The sequence below is a fragment of the Protopterus annectens genome, chromosome 2.part1, assembly GCF_019279795.1.
Source record: "Protopterus annectens isolate FY-2018-M chromosome 2.part1, PAN1.0, whole genome shotgun sequence".
Classification (NCBI taxonomy): Eukaryota; Metazoa; Chordata; order Ceratodontiformes; family Protopteridae; genus Protopterus; species Protopterus annectens.
The window spans coordinates 917,626,194-917,651,524 of record NC_056729.1 but is presented as its reverse complement, the minus strand read 5'-3'; positions in this window follow the sequence as shown (position 1 = coordinate 917,651,524).

Sequence of the window (25,331 nt, the reverse complement as noted above, 5' to 3'; positions counted from 1 at the left end):
TGAGGAAGGTTTAGAAGCCTTTTCTAGAAGTCTGAGAAAGCACACTAACTTCAGTTGGGACAAAATTACTGTCCTTGTTGAACTCATGAGTATAGTGTTGGAATACAATTTTATATTCTATGAGGGTGAAATCTTTAGGCAGACAAGAGGCGTTGCTATGGGTGCCGCTTGTGCACCCATCTTTGCCAACTTGGTAATGCTCGACAGGGAGGAAAATCATGTATTCAACAGTCATCATTTTGATAATGTAGTTTATTATTCCCGTTACCTAGATGACATCTACATCTTGTGGACGGGTAACAGTTATACATTCGACTGTTTTGTTAGTTACATGAATTCTAGTAGTGACTTTCTCAAATTTACTTCTATTTACAGCACTACAGGTGTCCCGTATTTGGACACCCTGATTACTGTAGATTCTGAAGGTTTCAAATCTACAATTTACAGGAAAGCCACTTTTACGAACTCATACCTAGACTACAATAGCTATCATCCGCTTAAATTAAAAAGAAACATTTTTAAAGGACAATGTATTAGGGCCATCAGGATGACTTCTAGGTATGAAGATATGGCAAACGAGCTGAAGTTTATTACTGGTCTTTTTATTGAAAGGGGCTATGACACTGGTATGTTAGAGGATATATGTCATGAGTCAATGGGGGTCTAAATATTCCCCATTGTTGGGTGCGAACAAAGCTACCCCCACTGATGGTTTAGACCAGGTTAGATCTACAGGATCTGTTATTGTTCCCCGAGGTAGACATATTGCTCCACCTATTAAAGCTACTAAATCTTTTAGCAGTGCTCTTATAGTTGAATATGGTCCATATAGCCAGGAATTTAAAAATATAGTAGCCAAAAATTGGCACATTTTAACATCAACACAGGACACCATAACTACTGCGGGTCAAAAACCATGCTTTGTTTTGAAAATGGGCAAAATTTTGAAATACATTTTGGAAAGTGAATTTTTACCCAATTTCCATCTAGGGTTTAACACTACTAAATGTGGTACATGCAATCAGTGTCCATATATCTTTGATTTGAATAGTATATGTTTAAACAACATTTGTTGCACAAAATTGCATCTATCTAAGGGCAATTGTAAATCTACTATGTTAGTGTACATTGCTATTTGTATGTTCTGTCAGTTTTTCTACATTGGCAAAACTGAAAGGCATCTGAGGCAGAGAATTTATTCTCACCTGTATTCTATTAGAAAGATGGATACAAAGAATGCCTTATATAGGCATATACTGGAATATGGGACTGAACATACTTTTAAGTTTGGCATTTTGGAATTAGTCAGGAGCAAACCTAGGGGTGGCAATCATAAAAATCACCTGGCATACAGGGAATTATGGTGGCAAGTCTACACTGATGCCACCACATTGCCAGGGATTAATGATTGTATGTCCATCAAGCCACTCCTTATGTTAGAATGAATATTTTATTTGTAATTTTGAGTTTTTATCCGCACATCTGTGCAGTTTTACATTTAAAGATGGACTGTACTATTATCTTATTTTATTGTGAAAATCACTTTAGCATGTGTCTTAATTAAGTGTTTTTATATGTATTATATTCCTTTAATTTTTTTGATTGAGCCAATTTTGGCGCCTTTTTCATTATTTAAACAGCTGTTTTATGGAATTCTGTGTTCTGAAGAAGCTCGCTTCAGCGAGTGAAAGCGCTAAACTTTTGTTTTGTTCATTAAATGAATTTTGTATTTTACCAACTGCTCGTCTCTTTCTAGCTGGAATTATCTGTGAGTGGAGGCAGCTAGCGGGTTGTTACAGCTGCCGTTTACTCTTTGGTATTTGTTTCATACAACTTGCTTTTTTCTGGTGTCATTTTGTAGTTCATGTAATACACAGCCCAGGATGTCATTTGGTCTCATGGATGCTGTATTCTTAGCTTTGGAGAGTGCGTTTTTTACCTGTGTGGCCATTATTACCGGAATTTGGCAAACTTCCAGTATTGAGATGGGCCGTTTAGGGGGTGAGAGGGGGGTCAAGTTGGCACTGAATTGATCTGCCAGGATATTGCCAATATCCTTGGGATCAGTATATTTAATTCCATTCTGTTGTAGCTCAGAGCAGATCTGAGCATTGCCATTTAGATTCTTGACAATGCCTTGTGGTTGTCTTTGGAATCTTTGGCAATTTTATTTTCATAACTAGTTTTTGAGGATTTTATGAGGGATCTCAGCTTCTTACTGAGGCTGGTAAGGGAGTTTTTTGCATCCTGGGATTTTCCTCTTTTCTGCAACAGTTTTTTTCCTTTTGTTGTAAAGTTTGTTTATGGTAGGGGATCACCAGATTGGCTTCCTTTTTTTGGAGGAGATCATCTTGGTTCTATTTGGGATGGCACAATTCATTCATGAGTGGATGTGCTCATACAGTGCCTTAGTGTAGGATTCAGCAGTCGAACATTCAGTTCTTGTCTGCATGTGTGTCATGAAGTTTGCCACTTCTAACTTGAGAAGCATAAAGTTGGCTTTGGAGAAGTTTTTTATGGACGTTTCCTGACCAACGAGGGGGTGACCATAGGTGTGGAGCATCGATTTCCCATGTTGGTAATGACCAGGTCTAGGATATTGGAGCCCCTGGTGGGACTATGGATTAGTTGATCCAGGGCATTGGAATTTATGAATTCCAAGAACCACTGGGCAAAGGTGTTGGTGCATGAGTCATTTTCCCAGTTAATGGCAGGGTAGTAGAAATCACCTGGCACATTTACATTTATATAAAAGTAATCAAACTGCATTAACAAGTTAAAACTAACAAACATTGTGCTTCACATATATTGCAATATATCATATAACCTAAGCAACTTTACATAAATTATTCAATTCCTACTTTTTTTAAAACAAGAAACATCTTTATTAAACTATCACTCATGACATAAGCAATCAGAAAAGGACATTTCATAAATAACTGTGACTAAAAGGAAATTTTATATCTGTGGGGAACTGGGTCATGATGCAAGAAAATTTGAATCAAAATGTTATAAATGTAACAAAATTGGGCATTTATGGATGGACTATAAGACTGAAAATAATACTTACGAGAGTAAAGGGAAAAAAGAGAATAAAAAGAACAAAGAGAAGAAATATTAGAACGGGTGGAGTAAGAAGATAAATTGGATAAAGAAGACAAAGAAGGAGAAATACGAAGCAATGGAGGAAGGTTCTGAAATAATTGATGAGTAAGATATAAATTGGAAAGTAGCAAAAGAAAAAAACAATTCTATTGGTAAAAGGGTAAAAGATAGCAAAAGAAAATTTAAAGGGATAAGCATAAAAGGAAAAAAGAAAGGAAATGGATGAGAAATAAAATAAAATTATAATTTCTAGAAAGTTAAGGAAAGGGGAAGTAATAACTTTAGAGTACTTTGAGTGAATGTGAATAGTATTAAGAATATAGTGAGTAGGAAAGAATTTTGGATTGGCATAATAAATGTGATGTGATGTGATGTGATGTAGGGGAAAGATAATTTGGAATTTGGGAAATGACTGGTGTTCTGGAATATGAATATTTTGTAGAAATACAGTAAAATATCAGATTACTTTAATAAGAATAGGAAGATTAACCATTGTGGATTAAAATGGAAAGAACAAGTATATAGAATTATAGCATTATGTGCTTTTATTACTTCTAATGAAAGAAATTTTATTTCACCAGATTTTATATTATGCTATGATAAATATGGATATTATGACAGGAAATTTTAATTGTGATTTAAGAGTCAAATGTAAAAAGAAAGGAAATTATATAATAAGAATGTTAGAAGTTATAAGATGTGGTAAGTTTATACTCTGGGATAAAAATTCATAGACTTACAGAAGGGGTATTTACAGAACTGAAAAAGGTTACTTCAAAATGATTAAAGGATAGGAGAAAAAAAATTTAAAAGTTTTTTCATATAATCTAGCAATACAGATAGAAATAAAAGAAAATAATGAATATATAAAAATATGCAAAGGCATAAAAATGAGAAATGAGGAAACAGGATAAAGAAGGAAAGAGATTAATAATGCAGTTATGGAGGGCTTATTTTATGTTGAGAATGTTCTATAAAATTGGTCTGAATGGTGGATTTTTTTTAATGATTAACTATACAAAATGTTACTTACAGTGGCAGTATGATATAAGAAAAGTATAAGGGAGCATATAATGATGCATTAAAACACTTAGAAAATATTGATAGAGAGTATTGTGATAAAGAAAAAGAATTATATCGAAAAAATCAAGAGAAATTTAAAGATTTACTATTCAAAGATATTTTTACAAGAGAAAAGAGAAGAAGTATCTGCATATTTAAGTAGAATAGTAAAGGAAGATAATATAATGAGAGAAATGAACATTTCAAAAGGAGAAATAAAAAAAAAACACTAGATCAAATTATGAATATAGTAGTGGAATGTGTGCAAGACATATTTAAAAAAAATAACAAATTAAAAACAATATGGGAATTAAAAATGTTTTCAGAGCAAGAAAAAAAAGGATTTGAAAAGGAGATTTCTCTTTATGAGCTAGATAAACTGTTATGACAAATTAATATAGAATTGGCTGCAGGGGCAGATGGAATAGATCATGAAATTTATAAAATTTTAATGGAATAGCAAAAAGAATATTTCTTAAAGATTTTTGAATGAATAGTTATAATTTCTTTTCCAAATAATTATGTAGTAGAATATTTAAATTTATTAACAAAATGTTAAATAAAAAATAAAAAAAATAAATACATTTGAAAGAAAGAGGACAAAAATAAAATGAAAAACTGGAGACTGATAGTATTGGACAATAATGATATGAATTTTATGAAAAAAATACATAAGAGATTTGAAACAAAGATGAAAAATGTTATTGAGGACAGTATATACAGCATAAAAGGAAAGGGATGTCAAGAATTATTACTGATAGTAAAATAGAGTGTGTCTGATATTATAAACAAATGAGAAGAAGCCAAACTTATGATATGGGTATTAATAAGGCATTTGATATAGCAGAACATGAAAATGTATAGGCAATAATGAAAAAAATACAATACAATTGAGAAAATCAGGAACTTGTGCATGTCTGCTAATAGAAATAAAAAGTAAAAATGTTAGTAAATGATTGGTTAGGTAAAGAGGTACATATATGGAGGGATGTAAGGTAGGGATATCCAATGAGTTGTATAAATGTTGCTTTAATTATTAATGTGATTGCATGTAAAGTAAATTATAAAATGCAGGAAACATGGTATTTAACACCTGAGAGATTAAGAATTATGGTTTTGTTAACTTATGCAGACAATATTATAGCAACTGCAAAAAACAAGATGTGGATAGAAGTGATATTTTATTTAAATGAATGTTTAGAATCAATTTGGATGATTTTAAACAAAGAGAAAGATAAATCATTAGGAGATCTGGTTAAGGTGGGGGATACATTTTACAATTAATAAAATATCTGTCTTAGGTATAACATTTGGGAACAGGAATATAAGTAGGATTCATTGGAAAAAAAATAGTTGAAAATTTAAAAGAATTTTTTTTTTCCCGGAAAATATATAGATTATTACTTAAGAAAAAAGGTTCATTTGATAAATTCATTTCTAATGGGAAAATAGCAAGGGTATTTATGCTGCCAATGGTATTTGAAAAATAATTGGTGCAAACATTGTTTTCATTCCTATGGAGTTCTACACTTAATCCAGTAAAAAGAGTAATTTTGTATGTAAATAAAGAGGAAGAATGTTTAGGGTTAATTAACCCAGTGGTAAATGTTGCTTCACCAAATTTATATTAAGTGTTAAAGAGGATAAATGAAAAAGATAAAAGATTAATTGCAAAAATGTTTAAATGTAAGTATGACAAATTTGGGGATATGGTATAAAGAAAGAAATTAAATGTAATCAAGAAACAGTATTAATGTGTAAAATAAAAATTGCTAATATAAAAAGGAGACAGAAATATAGTATAAGAATATAATGATACAATATTATTTTGTCAAACCACTATAAAAGCTAGCAGAAAGAAAAAAAATAAAGTTATAAAAATAAATAAATGTGTAATAAAAAAGTAGAATGCAAAGTTTTTTTGTGGAGACTGGCAATATATAACTTACCAGTGAAAGGAAACATGCCGTATAAAAAGAAATGGGAAAGAATATTTTATATTGTGGGGAAAACAACTTATGTTGCATTGTGGTGTCAGTAATTGATCTAATAGTTGTGGGAATAGAACCCACAGCATTCTGCACCAAAGGCAAGTCTGCTACTGTTTGAACCACTGACCATGCTCCTCTTCTATGGCTGATTTAAGATATATCTTAAAACAGCTATTTTTAACTATTTCTTATTTTACTTACTGTTTATTCAATTTTATTTTATAATTGATTATTATAATAATGCTAAATTAAACAATTTAATAAACTCGGGTTTGAAACTGATAAAAGAAAAAAGCTAAAAAAGTCATTGTAAAAACAAAGCTATATTCTTGAGGAACCAAAACATAAAGATACTACCCCTCCAAAGATGCTCTGTAAAAAAGTTAACAATATGGCAAGACAGGCAAAATTCAAATGGCCTACTCTGTTTTTCCCCCTATGTCTTTGCTAACAATATTACTGCCATTCAATTTCTATCCATAATTGTTTTACAACCACAATCCACCAAACCCTGTGAAGCCTACTTACAAACATTCTACCTGAGAAACATGACCATTAAGGAAACAGAAAAAACTAAAAGACTCCCTCCCAAACCATGAATACCCCCTGGAAGCAACAGCTTCCATCCATGACTATACACCAGATCTTTGCTCCCTAACATTTGATCGAACTGACAACATGTTGAAACATCAAAATGTTGAACACAAAATTTGCCCTTTCCCTAATGTTGAGCAATTAGCAGGGGGTGTAGGGGCAGACCTCTCACATGGGGGGGGTGGTGCAGGGAAGCTTGCCCCTTGCATTAAATAGATGTTGACATTTTGGTGTTTCAAGATTTTTATGGTTCAACATTTTGTCAGTTCAATCAAATGTCAGGTAACCATCAGATCTGTCATCTCTTTAAACTTTCTCTTTTAACAATAATCTTTTGCCACACTTTATGTTCTTGCCACCATCATCCCAGTTCCTAAATATTCACCTATGAATAGACCCATCTCAGTACTTAGGTAGACTTTGTGAAAGGGATGTTCATCTGCAAACATCCAAACCCAAATGTGTATATACATAAAATCTTCTGTCCTTATAACTCATGGAATTCCTCTAGGCTGTAACACCATCACTACTTTCCCCCTCATTATTTCTACCACAACAGGACAAAGCCAGCTTACCAAATCCCTTTTTATTGGTTTCACCAAAGCATCCACTCAGGCCGCAACACCTAACTTCATCCAGACCTTCTAAGTAGATGCCTACTATTATGGCATACACCGCCTCTCATATAACTCTTTAAGACATTGCCTTCACCAGATACATTCTGCTCCATATTATCCCTCTTTTTTTCCCTTTTTCTACAATTCTTACTCCTTTATATAGCTTCACAGCCATTTCTGCACACCACTATTTTTTTACTTAATGGCTTCTCAATGTATACATTGAAATATTATATAAAGCCGTTTTGTTGCTCTGTCATTTCTACTTTAAAATTTGTTTTATTGCCACTAAGTTTCACATGCACTGTGTACCTGTTTCTCCTGAGCTTAACCCAAAATTGATAAATTGTGATCAGTACTCTACCCCAGTAAACAAATACAGGCAAACAAATAATCAAACAAGCAAGCAAACAAATTAATAAATAAGCACTCAAAACTGTAATCCTTTCCATCCTTTTCAGCACATTTCAAACTGTCAGCTTTGGTCAGTTTACTATTGGATGGTTCAGAAGTTACTTAACTAATAGATCCTTCATAGTTACTGTAGGAAACAACTGCCCATCTTTGGACCCCTTCTATTCAACCTTTTCATGAACAATTTCTCTACCCAACTCTAAGCATCAAAATTCTCCTCTATGATGATGATGATGTAGTAATGTATATATTTTTCTTATCACAGAAATACATCCTATCCTATAGTAATAAATGTTTGTGCATCTTTTGATTGTCATACCAGCAGGGTAGTTTATATAGCTGCATGTCTGACCTGTCGGGAGTTTTATGTCAACAAAACCAATAAAAGCTTGAAGGTGAGGATGTATCAGCACAATTATACCATTAAAACAAAAGACAATTCTAATGTAATGGCTAAACATTAAAAGGAATGTGTTAATTTCAACAAGTTTATTTTTTGTATACTGGAAAAGGTTTATCAAAATTCAAGGGAGGAATCTGGTCTGCCTTTTTAGAATCTAGGGAAGTGTTTTGGCAAATTCTGTTAAATGCTATACAAGCACCAGATATAAACAGAGTTTTATTGACCAGTCTTCTCCATCTTAAAGCTGACATGCTTTAATTTATCTAATGGTGTTTATTTAAGATATAACAAACAACTGTGTATTTACAACTTTTATTAATTATTAGTATTTTCATTTAACAAGGTTAACATAATTATTTTGAAAATATGAATGCAGTAGTTTTTAGCAGTTACATATGATCAATAACGATTTTAATTTTAAGTATATCTGTTTCTTTAATAAAGAATTGGTACTATGTTTTAAGCATTGGGACTGGGTGCCAGAAGTTTTAAAATGATGGTGTTTTTTAACTTATTTGAGTCTGATCAAGTTCCATATCAATAAAGGAATGAAAGTGCTAATTCATTCCATTTTGGAATGTGGTTTTCTTGATATCAGTGAGGTGATTTAATATTTGGTGTTTAACTTTGTTAATACTGTAACAACTGCTAACAGCAATTTGAGTTTGTCTCCTAAGTTGCTTGTTAAACATCTTATTTTAGCCAGCCACTTTGCTACAAAATGTTTTCATTAAATACAAACCATGCACATTTGTAAATAATAACTAGCAACACCCACTTACACATAAATGTTATCAGTTTGTATGAGTCTACTGTTAACTCATATTATCAAAATGAACTGTGCAATCACTTCTGTTAATTGAATGCATAAACACATATTACAATACTTTGACTATATTCCATCTCTTGTTTCAAACATGTAAAGCCATCTTCTGATCCATTCTGCAGTACATAAGTGTTGTTTTTTTATCTTCAGTGCAGTAAGCAGTGGTTAAAATAGGTCCCTTATGGTCAGCCCAAAAATTCAGTAAATAAATTGTAATAAAATAAATACATAATAATGAAAATATGGACCATAACAAGAACTGTAACAAAACTGGGGTGCCAGTAACTGCCATAAAAAGCCTTCTACTAAAAGAGATTATGGTAGGGTATGTCTATTACTGGGAGAGTTTCTCACTTAAATATTTTTGTTATGAGGATTTTTGGCATCTATATTACATAATTGAACTTGTAAAAGTTAAAATGTCATATGGTCGACACCATATGATCGAACTTTTAAAAGTTCAAAAACGTAATAAAAAAATAAACTAAAGAAAAAACCCTACCTGAACAGTTTAAGCTGGGATGCAAGCCCCCTGCACCCCCCCAACCCCGCTCTTTAAATTTACCAACTCCGAGATTGCACTACAGTGTAGAAAAGGGAAATCTTCCCATTCCACACTGTATGGAGATCTCTGTTGAAGCATTCAAACTTTTAAAAGTTCGATCATATAGTGTCAACCATATGGCATTCAAACTTTTAAAAGTTCGACAATGTGATATAGACCCGGATTTTTGCATTACAAAAGCCAGTGGCAAAATCTTATGTATAATTTTTTGATACTTAAAGAAATGTATGATCAAGTTGCATTTTGCATCTTCACTTGGCATTTAATTTATAATATTTTAGAGGCATTAATGGATGTTCAGACTAAGTCCTGCAGTGAAACTTTTTTGAAATATGCAACTGTATTAACAGTCTTGACTGCATTGTCTTTTTCATAAAAAAACATTGATTTTATCTGTGTTTTTATCTGACTATACAATTACACTTTTGCATTGCAATTTTATTAATTGTTTAGCCTTTGTGTCCGGCAAGGTTTTTTTATCCACTCACATATTTATTAATTTATTCATTTACAAAGATATAGTCTCTGAAGTACATAGATAAGTTTCTTTCTATTTTATGGTCAAGTATTTTTTATCATGTTACATATTTAATATATTGTAAGTTAAAACTTTGTTTGAGGGGTTTATTTATAAAAACTTGGTGTGATTTACATTGTTTTATTCTGTTGAAGTCCTTTTTACAAGATGAAAGCACTTAATACATTTTCAATAAATAAGCAGTTTGTGGTGAGCTCCTGTGTTTCTTCAGTAGGTTCATAAAAGCAATACAATGAACAAGTCCTTAAAAAGTCACTGGAAGGCATTGCTCATGTTGCACAACAGGCATATGATGAACAGATTTTCTTAGGTCTTTGGTAGTGCTGTTTCTTTAAAGTAGTATTCTGCACTTTATTCAGCTGCTTTTACTGTGTCTATGCTTATTCCTGCTTTATTTAGCATTTTGCTGCATGGTATTAAAGTATTCCAGTTTCATTTAATCTTCTACATTTGTTACTGCTTGTTAATAGCCTGATTACATTGTAACTGTTATTCTAAGCATCTTAGGTCTGATTTAAGCACTTTGGCTACAAACTAGTTATCTTACATAATCAAGGTTTGTGGTCTACACTCTTGTGGCAAGAGAGGTGGCTTACATCCTTCTAAGGTGGGAATTGGTGGTTGAATGCTTATTGTGTCTGTTATTCTAGAAGTGTCTATGTTCTGGTTTAAGTGCTTGGGCTCCAGACCAGTTATTTTACATTAAGAAGGTTTGTGGTCTACACTCTTGTGGGAAGAGATGGTAGCCTCCACCCTTTTAAGCTGGGAATTGCTGATAAAGGCATATTGTGCTTGTTATTCTAACTGCCTTTGCTCAGGTTTATATACTTGGGCTCAAAACCAATTATTGTGCATTAGGAAGGTTTGTGGTCTGCACTCTTGTGGCAGGAGAAGATAGCCTATACCCTTCTGAGTTGGGTATTACTGATTTAAGTTTTATTGTGCCTTTATTTGATTGGCTAGATGGCTAGCATCTTTAAAATTTGAATCTCTATGCCTGAGACATTTGGTGATGATTGGCAACCACTCTACTTTAGAAGAAGAGTAAACTCTACAAAAGCTTACAATGCAATACCCACTATTTCAGTACTTGTTTTTGCTGCTTTAATTTGAGTGTTTCTTTGTTGAATACTGCACTTTTCTGATGTTTTTTTACAATCTTTAGTTAGAACTGCCTTGGTTTGACTTTAGTGAGAATAAAGGGGACCAGTGTCATTTTCTGCCCCAAGATTGTGCCAAGGAAAGAAGAGTACAGTGTATTTGTTTGGCCACAGGACCTTGTCTATTTTTTTATTTATCAAATCTCTGCTGCTAATGTTACAGTTGCACAACCCTGGGCTCATAACCTATGAGCAAACTAAGACTTAGGTTACCATATCCACTGTTTCAGCACTTGTTTTCACATTGTTTGTGCCACAGCTGCATTAATGAGTGTTTATGTGTTTAATAACCAAATTTTTTTACCTTTTTGCAGTCCTTAGTTAGTACTGCTGATCTCCATGCAGCAGCATCTAGCAGTGATCTGTATAGATGCCAATATCTGACAGTGTAATTCCCCCTTGTAATACGTGTATATGTCAATCTCTCACAGTGTAATTTTGCCTTAAAATACCCATACTGTCTTCACAGATTTTTTAAGTACTAGAGGAACTAGTTTGTGCATAGCTCAGCATTACTCATCAAGTTCTTTGTGTTATTGACCTATTTAATATTTCAATTTCCATCACTCCTCCCAGATATCAGCAGCCATGGATATGCACTCCTCAACTCTCTGTGGCCAGTCTGGTCAAGATGGGTATTCTGAGGTATTGTAGCAATTGCCTCATGTACACTGACAGCCCACTTATTCTTAATAAAACAGATAAAGTATGCAAGCTGTGTAAATATACTTTAATGCTGGAGGCAAACTTTTCTCATAAATCCTAAACTAATCCTATAGAAGTTGTCAGTGACACTTGCACCATGACTACTGCACAGGATAAAGACCTTACACATAAAACTACCTATGGTGAGATACTTGCAGATATCCTTTCTAAATCACTAAGGCCTCATGCCCAGCACAATCAAAAAGGGTCCTCAGCTATCACATAACCACTCTGTTAATGGTGATTCTATAGTGTGGCACACCAATGTCCCCTTCACCAGACTAAGTAAGGAGAGAGTCACAGTTAGCTACCTTTCTGGGGATAGGATCCATCAAGTCACACAGACACTCAGGTCATTGAATCACAGGTACCAGTATGACTCTGTCATAGCCCATAGTCCATAGTTAGTGACCTGACATAACTCCCCCTACTATCACTAGGGAACACGTCCTTTGTACTCTCTCTAAGACCAAGAGCACTGCATCAATGGTCTCAGACAATATCCTAGGATGCCTTCTAAACAGCATGAAACATGATCTATCAGAGCCTCTGGAATTACTACTTAACTGTAGGCTTCAAACAGGCTTCATGCCTTATGAATGGAGAAAGGCAACAGTCATCCCTCTCTGCACAAAGGTGGGCCATCTACAGATTCTGAAAACTACAGACCCATAAGTTTCATTAGTCTTATATGTAAAGCCATGGAAAGAATCATTATGGAGATGATCAATAGAAATATAGTAAACCTCCAGACACTGGACCCAACCCAGTTTGGTTTCAAGGGCAGATCATGCCTACTCAACCTGGTGGACTTCTTTGAAAAGGTCACCAAAGCAATGGATGAGGGCAAAATTGCTCACACTGCCTACCTTGACCTGGCCAAGGCATTTGACACAATACCCCACTCAGGCATTGTTGACAAACTCAAGATGTTAGGTACAAATCTATATGTCACCCGGTCATACCACTCAACTGTACAGATTTTCGCAGAATGACCAGATTTTTGCCTTATATTTTTGGTCCATTTTTCATACATTTGTGGCTTTCTAGCAAATTAGTGGAAAATTATTAAAGAATGAAGTTAGAAAATAATGACAGACATTTGAGTTTTAGACTTCATACCCTTCAGAAAATTCATGCTAATGCAAAACCTGTTATTCTATCAACTTTCTAAGTTTGTAAGAGCAATATTTAAAAATTGTCCCTGTTTGTACCACTTTTCATGGCTTTGTCCAGATTTCTTACTCTAAGAGGTTGAGAGGTATGAACCCTGTAGATAGCCAGCTGGCTCACAGACAGGACCCAGGAAGTTAGAATTGGGGAGTCCACCTCTACAAAGAGGCCCGTCACAAGTGGAGTCCCTTTGGGATCAGTCCTTGGACCGCACCTTTTTGACAGTTACTTCTTAGGCTTCAAGGCCAATGCCAGTGGTCTCTGGCTGACTAAATTTGCAGATCATTGCAAATTAGGAGCTGTCATTAAATCTTACACTAACACAATTGTTCTCCAGGTGGGGCTGACACAGACGAACAATGGGAGTCAGAACCATGGACTAAAACTAAATGGCAAGAAATGCATAATAGTATCCTTTGGGAAGTCATCCATCCCTGGTAACTATCATATTGACAACACACCCCTTAGACTTGACTCAGTAGTCAGGGAAATCTGGACACACATAGATAGTAATCTAGCCTTTGATCATAATGTGTCTACAGTGGTGAGGAAATCATTCTGTGTTGTGCAACATATAAACAAAGGTATGACATCTAAGTCCAAGGAAGTCATTGTTTCACTGTATTTGGCATTTATCAGACCTATCATTGAGTACAATGCCCTCTTTAGTATGTACCTAACTAGGCATATACAACAACTGGAATGTCCGCAGAGGTTTCTCACTAAAAGAATACAGGGCATAAGTAATATGTCCTTTGCAGACTGCCTCAAGGCCCTATCCTTGTGTTCTGTCTCCTACAGGCTTTTGAGGGGATATCTAAGCCTGGCATACAGGGCATTATCAGACCCCACTCTGATGGACCTCCTGCATATCCACAAAACAAACAGTACCAGAATTACCCATTCTAAAGACTTAAACCATGCCTGTGGTATAAATAGGACCTGCTGGAGAGATACGTATGTATCCAAGAGACTACCCCGTGTATAGAACAGGCTCCCCATCCCATGTGAAGCAGAGTTCCTCCCTAATCCAATTCAATTGCAACTTGAACAACTGGATGGGAAACCAGAAATTCATCCCTGGTTTGCCACCTATGTCTCTGATGCAAACAGGTAACCTGTAAATAGTTCATCTCCCAGGCCCATGCTTACACTTATCAAGGGTATCAGAACTTGTCACAGATTTGGGATGCATGGGTAGGCTTACAAAGGCCCTTGTGGTTGTTAGCCTAGTAAACACCTATGAACCTATGAACCTATGAGGCATACCTTGCTTGACTATGAAAAGCAAGGAATGATTGAACTCACTGATTATGTTGTCTTAAAAAGGTGTGAGCCTAGCAGTGAGCAGCACACTACCTTCTCCAAGGACAATGCACATTACCAACAAAAAATGATTAATTATAACAATCGGCTTAGCTTCTGGTATCAATCCAAGGTGGTACAATATTTGACAGCATGGCAGGACATGCTTGACAGTCCATGCTACTTTGCCAGGGATGGTTAGCACTTGTCCCCTCTAGGCTTTTAGATATGGGTAAAGACCTTCCCATACCCATCGTACCTTTTATGGCAATGGCAAACTGGTAAACCTCCCAGCATAACTGAACCTGTGAAGGAATATCTGAAAGTAATACTGCTCAATGGGAGAAGTCTTAACAAGAAACTGCACTCTCTGCAAGTCTTCCTCACCTTGGAGAATGTAAACATCTGTGTAGTAAAGGAGACATGTTTTAAGGTCACAGAGGGTACCCCAGCAGTGCAAGGTTATAATACCTTTCAAACTATTTGATCAGCTACTGCACAGGAGGAGGGTCTATATCATGAAATCGAACTTCAAAATGTTGAACACCATAAGTTCAAACTTGGAAGATCGAAATCGGATAACATCAAAACTTCAAAACAGCAAATTTTTTTCCCAGGGAAAAAAATTTGCTGTTCCAAAAAACACACATATAACACAATCACACCAAACACCTTCAAAACCTGCACTAAACCTAACATACACCACTATCTATGCACTATCCTTAACTCAGCCCTAACCCTAAAGTCAGTCACTACTGCACACTTACCTGACCCGTGCCCTAACCCTAAAGTCCGTCACTACCACACACTTACCTGACCCGCAAGTCTGTCACTATCGCACACTTACCTGACCTGCGTCTTAACCCTAAAGTCCATCACTATCCCACACTTACCTGACCTGCACCCTAACCCTAAAGTCCGTCACTATCGCACACTTACATGACCCGCACCCTAACCCTAATGTCTGTCACTATTGCACACTTATATAAGAAATGAAAAAAAAATATTGGCCAGTCATAACAGGAACAAAGTCTAGCATAGTAAAAAGCCCATGACTAATCTAAACAGGAAGATACAATGGTTAATTAATATTTCAAAAGCTAATTTTGAAGAACAAATAGCTTCTCAGGCAAAGGACAACCACAAAGCTTTCTACAGCTATATCTGTAACCTCAAGGGAACTATGCAAGAATGGGCAGAACATATTGTAAATGGTGTTATCCACACTAAACCAGAGGCCATTGCTATATTTTGGTTGACAGGTTTAGCTCAAATTTCAGCCCCCACTACCCCCCTAATAGTTCAAAGAAATACCTCATACCCCCAGTCACCACACTATTACTAGGAAACAGGTTTTTAATCCACTTTCCAAGGCCAAAGACACTACATTGATGGGTCCTGATAACAACTCTGGAAACTATATAAGTAGCATGCAACATGCCCCCTCTGGTCTGCTTAAATCACTTCTCATCTAGAGCCTACAGTCAGGTTTTGTGCCCAAGGAATGGAAGATGACTACAGTCATTCCCCTGCACAAAGGAGGTCTAACCACTGATTGGGTAAATACAGGCCCGTAAGTCTGACCAGCACCATATGTAAGGTCATTTAAAGAATCATCATTGACATGATAAATGAGGGCATAGGTATCCTGCAAAAGCTGGACCCATCACAGTTTGGCTTTGTTTAAGGAAGGTCATGCCTATTAAATCTGGTGGACTTTTTTGAGAGGGTCACCAAAGCACTGGATGAGGGCAAGACTGTGCATACAGCTTTTCTCAACCTGGCCAAGGCTTTTGATAGAATGGATGTTTATAAGACATTGTTTATCTTCCTCTACAAGCCACCATAGTTTGAATAGATATATAGTGAATGCTATGTGCATTGGTAATACAGGTAGCACACTGCCTAACAGACAGAACCCAAAAAAAATAAGTTTAGGGACACATTCTCCTCAAAAAGGAACATTACCAGTCATGCCCCCCATGGCTAGGTACTGGGGCCACTACTATTTGATATTTACTGGTCATATGTCAAAGTTCATGTCAAAGGTCCTCAGGTGACAAATTTTGCCAGTGACTATAAACTTGATGCCACCATCAACTCTCCTGGGGACTCAAAGATTCTATAAAAAGAATGAAGATGCACAAATTATGACCACAAACATAGTCATAAGCTGCATGTCAAAAACTGTATTATTATGTCCTTTGCAAAATAGTATCACCTTAACTCCTATCTTATTAATTTGATCATACTCAAAACAGACACATTTATCAGAGACCTGGACATATTTGTTGACAATGAGATCTCCTTTGTCTGCTTTTGTTGTTAGACATTCCTTTTTTTTTTAATTTCTCCAAGTCTTCAAGGTATTAAAGTTCATGAAATTAGTATTGTTTCAGTCTTTGATGTTAGTAAGAAGTGCTCTTCACAGCACCCACAATGTGCCCATGACTCCTTCTGCAATTCATATGGAGTTCTGTGTACCAGTAACATATCTAATGACAATTATAAATTCTTTTATAAGACCCATTGCTTCTACTACTCCTGAAACTGTCTGGGTATCCTTCTTCAACATTGTCCTCATTCTGCCTGCAAATACTGGTATTTTATGACTTATAGGTTCACAGGTTCATATGTTGGTACTAGGCTATCGGTCCTAGGGCATATACAAGCCTACAAAGTCCAAGCCTAGCCATAACAATTCCCTGGCTATTTCTTCCCACAATATTTACTTCCCTGGACCCCTGTCTAGCAGGGCGACTGATGTGATCTCCGGGGTGAATTTCCTTTCTCCTATCCAATCGTTAAGGTTCCTTTTGAAGGGGCCAAAGAGGCACTCTGCTTGACATGTATGGGCAGTCTATTACAGAGTCTGGGGGAGTCTCTGGGTCAGGAACCTATCCCTCCAGCATGTTTTGTTTATTGTGATGACAAGGTTTAGATCCCTGGAGCATATGGCTCTAAGGAATTGGGATTTCTTTAAGTGTAGCATGTCCAACAGATCTGGGTTTGACATGGCCTTGTATGTTACACAGAGATCGCCTCTGAATAGACGATATGTGACAGAGTATAGCTGGAGTTTTGTAAGGCAGTCAGCGTAGGTTATCTCCTTTAGGCCTGTGATTCTTTAGTGAGGTATTTCTGCGGCCTTTCCAGTTTTTGCAGATGTCTTGATAGGTGCATACCAAACGAGGTGTTGTATTCTATAATGGGTCTAATGAGGGATGAGTACAGTGGAACAGTGACCTCCTTTTTTCTGGATGAAAAGCCCTTAGTGATGAGGTGTGCCACATAGAAGGATTTCCTGACTGTTGTGGCGATGTGGTTATCGAAGGTGAGACCACTGTCCACCTGTGTCCCTAAGTCTCTTATCAAACTTTTGGTGTTTAGTGTACTGTCACCTATGTGATAATTCATGGGTACCTGTTTTTTCCCAAAGGGGATAACTATACATTTCTTGGCATTGAGCTTGAGCCCATGGCTCTGGCACCAAGCATCTGTTTCTGTAAGGCCCTTTTGTAGAGTATCCACATCATATGGGGATTCAATAATGGCTCACAGTTTGCAGTCATCTGCGAACTTTGTTAGCCAGAGTCCCTTAGTGTTGGCCTGTACTTCAGAGAAGTAGATGCCAAACAAGAGCGGTCCCAGGACTGAACCCTGAGGTACTCCACTTGTCACTTGTCTGGAGCTGGATTTGAAGTCAGCTACTTTTACAGTGTGGGTTCTGTCAGTAAGCCAGTTGGCTAACCATCGAGTGATGTAAGGATTAATGCCCAACTTAGTAAGTCTATCTTTGATTCAGAGTGGGGGATGGTGTCAAAGGCCTTGGCGAGGTCCAGATAGGCTGTGTGGACCACTTTACCCTTGTGCCTCTCTCTATGTGAGACACTGTAGTCACTGGGTATGGCAATTTCAATGATCAGTGCTACTTTTGTCTTATTTTCATGGACCGCTATATCTGGTTTTATTGCATCTATTGTTTAAACTGTTGGTAATGGGTGATCCCATATGATATAAACTTCATCATTTTCTGTAATGCTTTGTAGTTCATGCTTCCAGTGCTTTTCAGCTACTTCAATACCATAATGTTTGCACAATCCCCAGTGCAACAGTCTTGCCACATTATTATACCTTTCAGTATACAGTCTTTCTGCCGTTAATATATCACAACCAGCAACAAGATTTGCAACTGTTTTCAATTCTGTTTTACAAAACCAACATCTGTCTGTTTCTCCCACATGTTCAATGAACTTTGTAAACCAACATCTATGTAGTCCACTATCTTCGGCCGCCAATATTAACCTTTTATCTTTTGCTTTAAATTTACCTCTCCTGAACCATTCCTGCAATCGATCATGATCAACATGAGATTGTTGTAAGAGTTTTCTGTACATTCAAATATATTTATGCATTTTTCACATTTCTTGCCTTCTCATCTCATCCTTCACCTTTTATTCTTTCTTTTGTTTTTTTTTTGTTACATTCAGTTGCTGCCTGTTTTTTATCTGCTTCTGGTTTGATTTCCATTCCCTGTTGAAACTATGCTTTTGCTAAACTAAGCAGGGAAGTTACCTTAGACTTATACTCCTCATGTTTTAAAACTTTCACTATGTCTGGGTCTGATGAGATCAGCAGATATGTATGCAGTTCTACAATTGCAGATCTATAGATGTAATCAGTTTTAAGGAGGCCCATGTCTCCTTCAGAACAAGTAATATATAATCTTGGTATACACTGATTTTTATAAATCATTTGATAAACATGAAGCATCTTTCTTGTTTTCCTGTCCAACCGATCCAATACCTTTTGGGGCCAGTCAATCACTCCAAAACTGTATATTGTAGCTGATTACTAAGGGTATTTCCTGTAGATTCCAAGGATATTATCATACCACTCTACTTCTCCTTTATTAAGCTCCATTTGGAATATACATCTTCATACATATGATCCAAGCGGAAAGACCCCAACATTTCCTTACAAAGAAAATCAAAGTCCTAAGTTCATTTAATTATGTGAGACATATTAGAGCTCTAGTTCTCTTCTCTGTCTCATTCAGACTCCCCTGGGGTGTCTCCTGCCTGTAAGGCCTCAGATGACCCTGTTCTGAGTGACTTCCTTCATATTTATACCACTGGCAGCAACATAACTGCCAGCACTAAAGACATTAACCTTTGCCATAACATAAATAGAATGTGCTAGCACGATAGGTTACTTAAAACATTCCTGTCCACTGGAACAGACTTTGCCTTCATATTAAACAAAATAGTTCCCTCACTGTCTTCAAAAAAATGGATGAGTGGATGGGAAACTACAAATATATCCTCTGGCTCACTCCAAAAACCATCATAGAAAGGGGTAGCAAGGTATGAGAATTGCAATGGCTAGGCAACAAACGATCTGCCTGATCAATTCCTTAGTAATAACCTATGAACCTATATTAAGATGTTAACTTTAGTTATGTTACATGGATTATTCTTGTAATGCTGATGACAGTTCCTTTTTAAAAATTCTAGCCATTTATTTCCAATTTGTGATTTTCAAATACTAAGATGTAGCCTGATTAGAGTGCATTTGAATTTCTGTTGAACTTACAACCCTTCCTGTGCTGGGAAAGTTTAACTAGTTTAATTAATATTAGTGTTTCTGAAAAACTGTGTTAGGAATGACAGTTTATAATATTGCTCAAAATGGGCTTAGGCACAGTATAACTTACAGGATTATGATTGGGTCACTGACCATAGCCACTTTTTTAATGTGTTTCAGGAATGGATTCAGGAAATTCACATTAAGAGTAAAGTATTAGTCACAAGTATTCAAACATTATGCAGTTGCCATAAATTTTCCTTGAAAATGCAAAGCATGCTGAACGTGATTGGCTATCAGTAATTCATTCATTAATCAAATCCATGTATTCCTTTTTAAGCACATTTGATCAAGATAAGTACTCATATCAAATTATTATACATAATATTAGTATTGATTTATATTATTGTTTCAGAGAATCTATGTTAGACATGAAAGTGTACAATGTTATTAAAGGTGGGCTTGGACTCTTTATAATATAGAGGATTGTGATCAGAATGCCAACCTTAACCAAATTTGTTAATGCTTTTGAGAAATGTATGCAAGAAATTTACTTTGCTAGAGAAGCATTAGTCAGAAATATTTAAACAGAATACATTATCCTTAAATTTTCCTTGAAAATCTGAAGCATCTTGAACATGATTACTACTGATGATTCATTCATTAATCTATGCCAGTTCCTCATCATTTAAATATAGTTGATCAAGATAAATATTTAGATATCAAATTAAATAATCAGATATCAAATGGCATAAACATTGCCCACATGAGTAGAACTACTGTAGATCCATTGGGTAAAAAAGCTTGCTCATGTCTGCAATGAACTTTATATTATAAATGCAATCATAAACTCCTGCTACTATCCTAGGTTAAGTTCAGTCAAGCTTACTTTAAATGTTGTCTAGATAGGTAACGGTCTAATCCCATTCCCATCTATGATCCAAGAAACCCAGAAACACATGAGCGCTTTATTATCACATAAACACTTCAGATGAAAACTTTGCTTACACCCTAAAATTGTTGTCTTCTATTCACTTGGATGATGTCATTTTCTGTGATTTGATCATTTCATTTGTAATCATAATGTATGCTCTTTTTGCTAAATCTCATGATTATGCATTTACTAACATTAAAGTTAACGTCATTCCTACTGTACCAGGTGTCTATTTTTGTAGACCATCTTTGAGTATTTCTGCAACTTTTATTGAGGAAATGATGCTACCCAGTTGTAATCTTCATCATGTTTTGTTATCCAAGCACTATTCCTCACTTTTATTTCTAATACAAAAAGAAGTGGCTCCAGTCCAAATCCCTGCATGACAACCCTGTTGGAACTGCCACCCAACACACACACACACACACACACACACACACACACACACACACACACACACACACACACACACACACACACACACACACTAACATACTGTGCCATGTTTTTTAACCAATGTTTTACCAACTGAATTACATATCAACTGATTTAATAGTTTTAATATGTCGATTAACCTCCCTGCTCAGGATGGTATTGAGTGCATAGTCAGCACTTCATCAAACAATGGTGTTATCTGTTCAACGAATACCAAAAAATCCCCATGGTAAGACCTCTCCTTAACAGTCCCATTCTGTTCTAAGACAGATATGTGCGTCATTTCAAATAAGCTTCATTATTGGACTGCATACGGCTTTGCTTGATGTTTTATATTGTTATTCAGTGATCACTCCTAAATGTTAATTTCTGTTTTGCACAGGTGTAAGCCTGCAATCCCACTTTACACTGTTTCTTAATGAAACAAATCACAGCTGTTTGTCTATTTAAGCTGAAATGAAAGTTAGGAACATATTTTAAAATGATCCTAAAGTCAAAGACATTTCTATTTTTTTCTTTCTTTCTTACTGATGTGAGTGAATATTTGTATGCTTTAAAAACCCAAGAACCATAGTTGACAAAAGTCTAAGAAGGAGATTGATAGAAGGGAGATATACCATGGGTCAAACTGAATGCGTATTCCCACCAAAAAAAACATTGCACTTATTAGAACCTGTGTAATTTTGTACTCCAGAAAAGTCATGGCTTAATGTCACAGGATGTTTATGTATACATCCAACTGTCTTCATGTTTGATAGTGGATGCATTACAGTCTCATGAGGAACTGTGTTACTGTAGCAGTGCAAAGAAGATGAAATTCCTGTGACAGAAGTAGGTAAACAAATACATTTGCACCTGGTTGCAAAAATGTAACTAAAATTTTAGATTATTCACAGTGGCATGAAGACCTCTCCTACTACTAATAGCTGGTGTGGAAGGGTGGTGGAGATTGCAGGATAAGGCTCTGACTATGACACAGGCAACCTGAATTTGATTAGAAACTCGGGTGCTTGATGGCACAAGTTGGGAAGATGTTAACATCATAGGGTGAAGGGGTCCAGCTTGTCTGGATGACTTGGAGGATGAAGACTTTGAGTTATAGTTCCTGTGGTACCAGGAGAGTAGATTGAATTTTCAAATTTGTACTCAGAGCTCTCACACTGCCACCTCACCCCCTCTCCAACCAAGCTACAGTTTGATATAAATTATTTTCTTTCTTTTTTTTTCAGTTGGCACCCACTAACTGTTAAGCCTCCCTACTGTTGATATGTTGGCTCATTTATTCCTTCATATCCAGGGTCTTAGCTTATGGGGGAGCGGGTGTCCTGGATTTTACACTCAGACAAGAAGTGAGGTAGGTTCTGGGACTGATGCCATCATCCTAGATGGCCATTTTTCCTCTAGTCTTAAGCTCCTCTCTTAAATGCTAACAACAGTGTTAGGTTGGGCAGGCAATGTTAAGTAGCCTGAGTGTTTCTACCCCCAGGTCCATCAAGTGGCCTTGCTGTCCTCCTGCTCACCCCAGTTTGTTATCTTTTCAATGACATCTATCCTCCTCCCCTACAGGGACACAATGTCCCTGTTCTCCAGGACAGGCATTATCATCCCTCTTGCCAAAATTATCAAGCACATAAATTACTTAAACCCAGGTCACCTTGGCTGCAGTCAGGACTTTTGTGACTTAAACAGAACATGCTGGAGCGACAGATGTGTGTCCTAGAGACTGCCCCTCCTATGAAACAGGTTTCCTATCCATGTGAAGCTGAGTTAGTCTATTACCCATTATAAGCATAACCTAGACCAGTGCATGTGGAATAGCAAATTTACACTGGGCCTGGCACCCATGTCCCTTATGGACAGAGATAGCTTATAAATGCTTGGATCTCAGTGTCCTATTTGGATACAAGACATCATTATTCTTTCGGGAAAATTTAGCTAGGCTTACAAAGCCCCCCCCCCCCGATTGTTAGCTTATCAACACTCTATGAATCTATAATCTATGAATGTTTTGGTCCCTTGCTCTTAAATTGTGTGGTTTGTTGACAGTCACTGGGGATTGAAATCACTAAATAATGACATACATTTGAGTTTTAGACTTTATTTCCTTTAGATAATTCATAGGTTCATAGGTTCATAGGTTCATACTAGGCTATCTGCCCTGGGGCAATTATAAGCCTAGCCCGATTCTGTATGGCTTATGCCACCCCTTAATTTGAGTATACTGTGCCCTTTTTAAGGTTTAGTTTACTGTGCCTCTGTCTAATAGTGACACGGGAGTAATCCCTGGGACAAACCCACGATCCCCCATCCACCTATCGAGATTCTTCTTGAAGAGATTCAGTGAGATGCTCTGCCTCACATGAACTGGAATTCTATTCCAGAGTGAAGGGAGCCTCTGGGTTATGAACCTGTCCCTCCAGCAAGTTCTATTTATTTCTGTGCTGAGGTTCAAGTCCCTCGAGCATGTGGCTCTAAGGGATTTAGATTTACTGAGGTGGAGCATGTCCATTAATTCTGGATTTGACATAGCTTTGTATGTCAGGCATAGATCGCCTCGAAGTAGGCAGTATGCAACTGAGTAGAGCTGGAGTTTTTTAACCGAGCAGCATATGGCATCTGTTTGAGACCCTTGATCCTCTTGGTGAGATACTTTTGGGGTCTTTCTAATCGCTGCAGGTGTCGGGTAAGGTACATCCCAAAAGGGACATTGTATTCTATGATGGGCCTGATGAGGGATGAATAAAGGGGCACGATTACCTCTCTTGATCTAGATGTGAAACCCTTCGTGATGAGGTGGGCTATGTAGAAGGTCTTTCTAACCACTTTGGCAATGTGGTTTTCAAAGGAGAGATTGCTATCAACTTGGGTCCCCAGGTCCCTAATAACTTTCTCTGTATTTAATGGGTTTCCGCCTATGTGGTAATTTGTGGGCACATTGTTTTTGCCAAAGGGTATGACTATACATTTTTTGGCATTTAGCTTTAAACCATGGCACTGGCACCAGTTATCTGTCTCTGTGAGACCTTTTTGAAGGATGTTTGTGTCAGCTGGAGAGTTGATTATGGCGCCCAGTTTGCAGTCGTCTGCGAACTTGGTGAGCCATAGTCCTCCCACGTTTGCCTGTACCTCGGAAAAGTATATACCGAACAAGAGTGGTCCCAGGACAGAACCCTGTGGGACGCCACTTGTGACTGGTTTCGAGTCTGACATGGCTCCAGCAACTCTCACTCTGTGGGTTTTGTCTTTGAGCCAGTTTGCGACCCATCTTGTGACATAGGGGTTTATATTTAAGCTGGATAGCTTATCTATGATGCCTGAGTGGGGTATTGTGTCAAATGCCTTTGCAAGGTCCAGATAGGCTGTGTGGACTACCTTTCCTTCATCTATGGCTTTGGTGACTGTTTCAAAGAAGTCAACCAGGTTCAAAAGGCAGGATCTGCCCTTGACAAAGCCGAACTGGGTAGGATCTAGTGTCTGTAGGTCCCCAATGTCTTTGTTTATGAGCTCCATGATGATCCTCTCCATAGCCTTGCAGACTAAGCTAGTCAGGCTTATGGGGCGATAGTTTCCAGGGTCCGTAGAGGCTCCACCTTTGTGGAGTGGGACCACTGTTGTTGTATGCCATTCTGTGGGCACATATCCTGTAGTGAGACTGAGATTGTATAGCTGTTTTATTTGAGGGATTAGTTCCTCTTGGAGTTCATGTAGGACGCAACCTGGGATGCCATCTGGTCCCATGGAAGCAGTGTTTTTTGCTTTGGAGAGGGCAGCCTTCACCTGAGCATCAGAGATGTTTGGGAGGCAGCCCTCTGCCGGGATAGATACTTGCTCTTTTGGGGGGGAGGGGGTGGAGAAGTTTGCACTGAACCTGTCTGCCAGGATATTGGCGATGTCTGTGGGTTCAGTGTATTTTTGTCA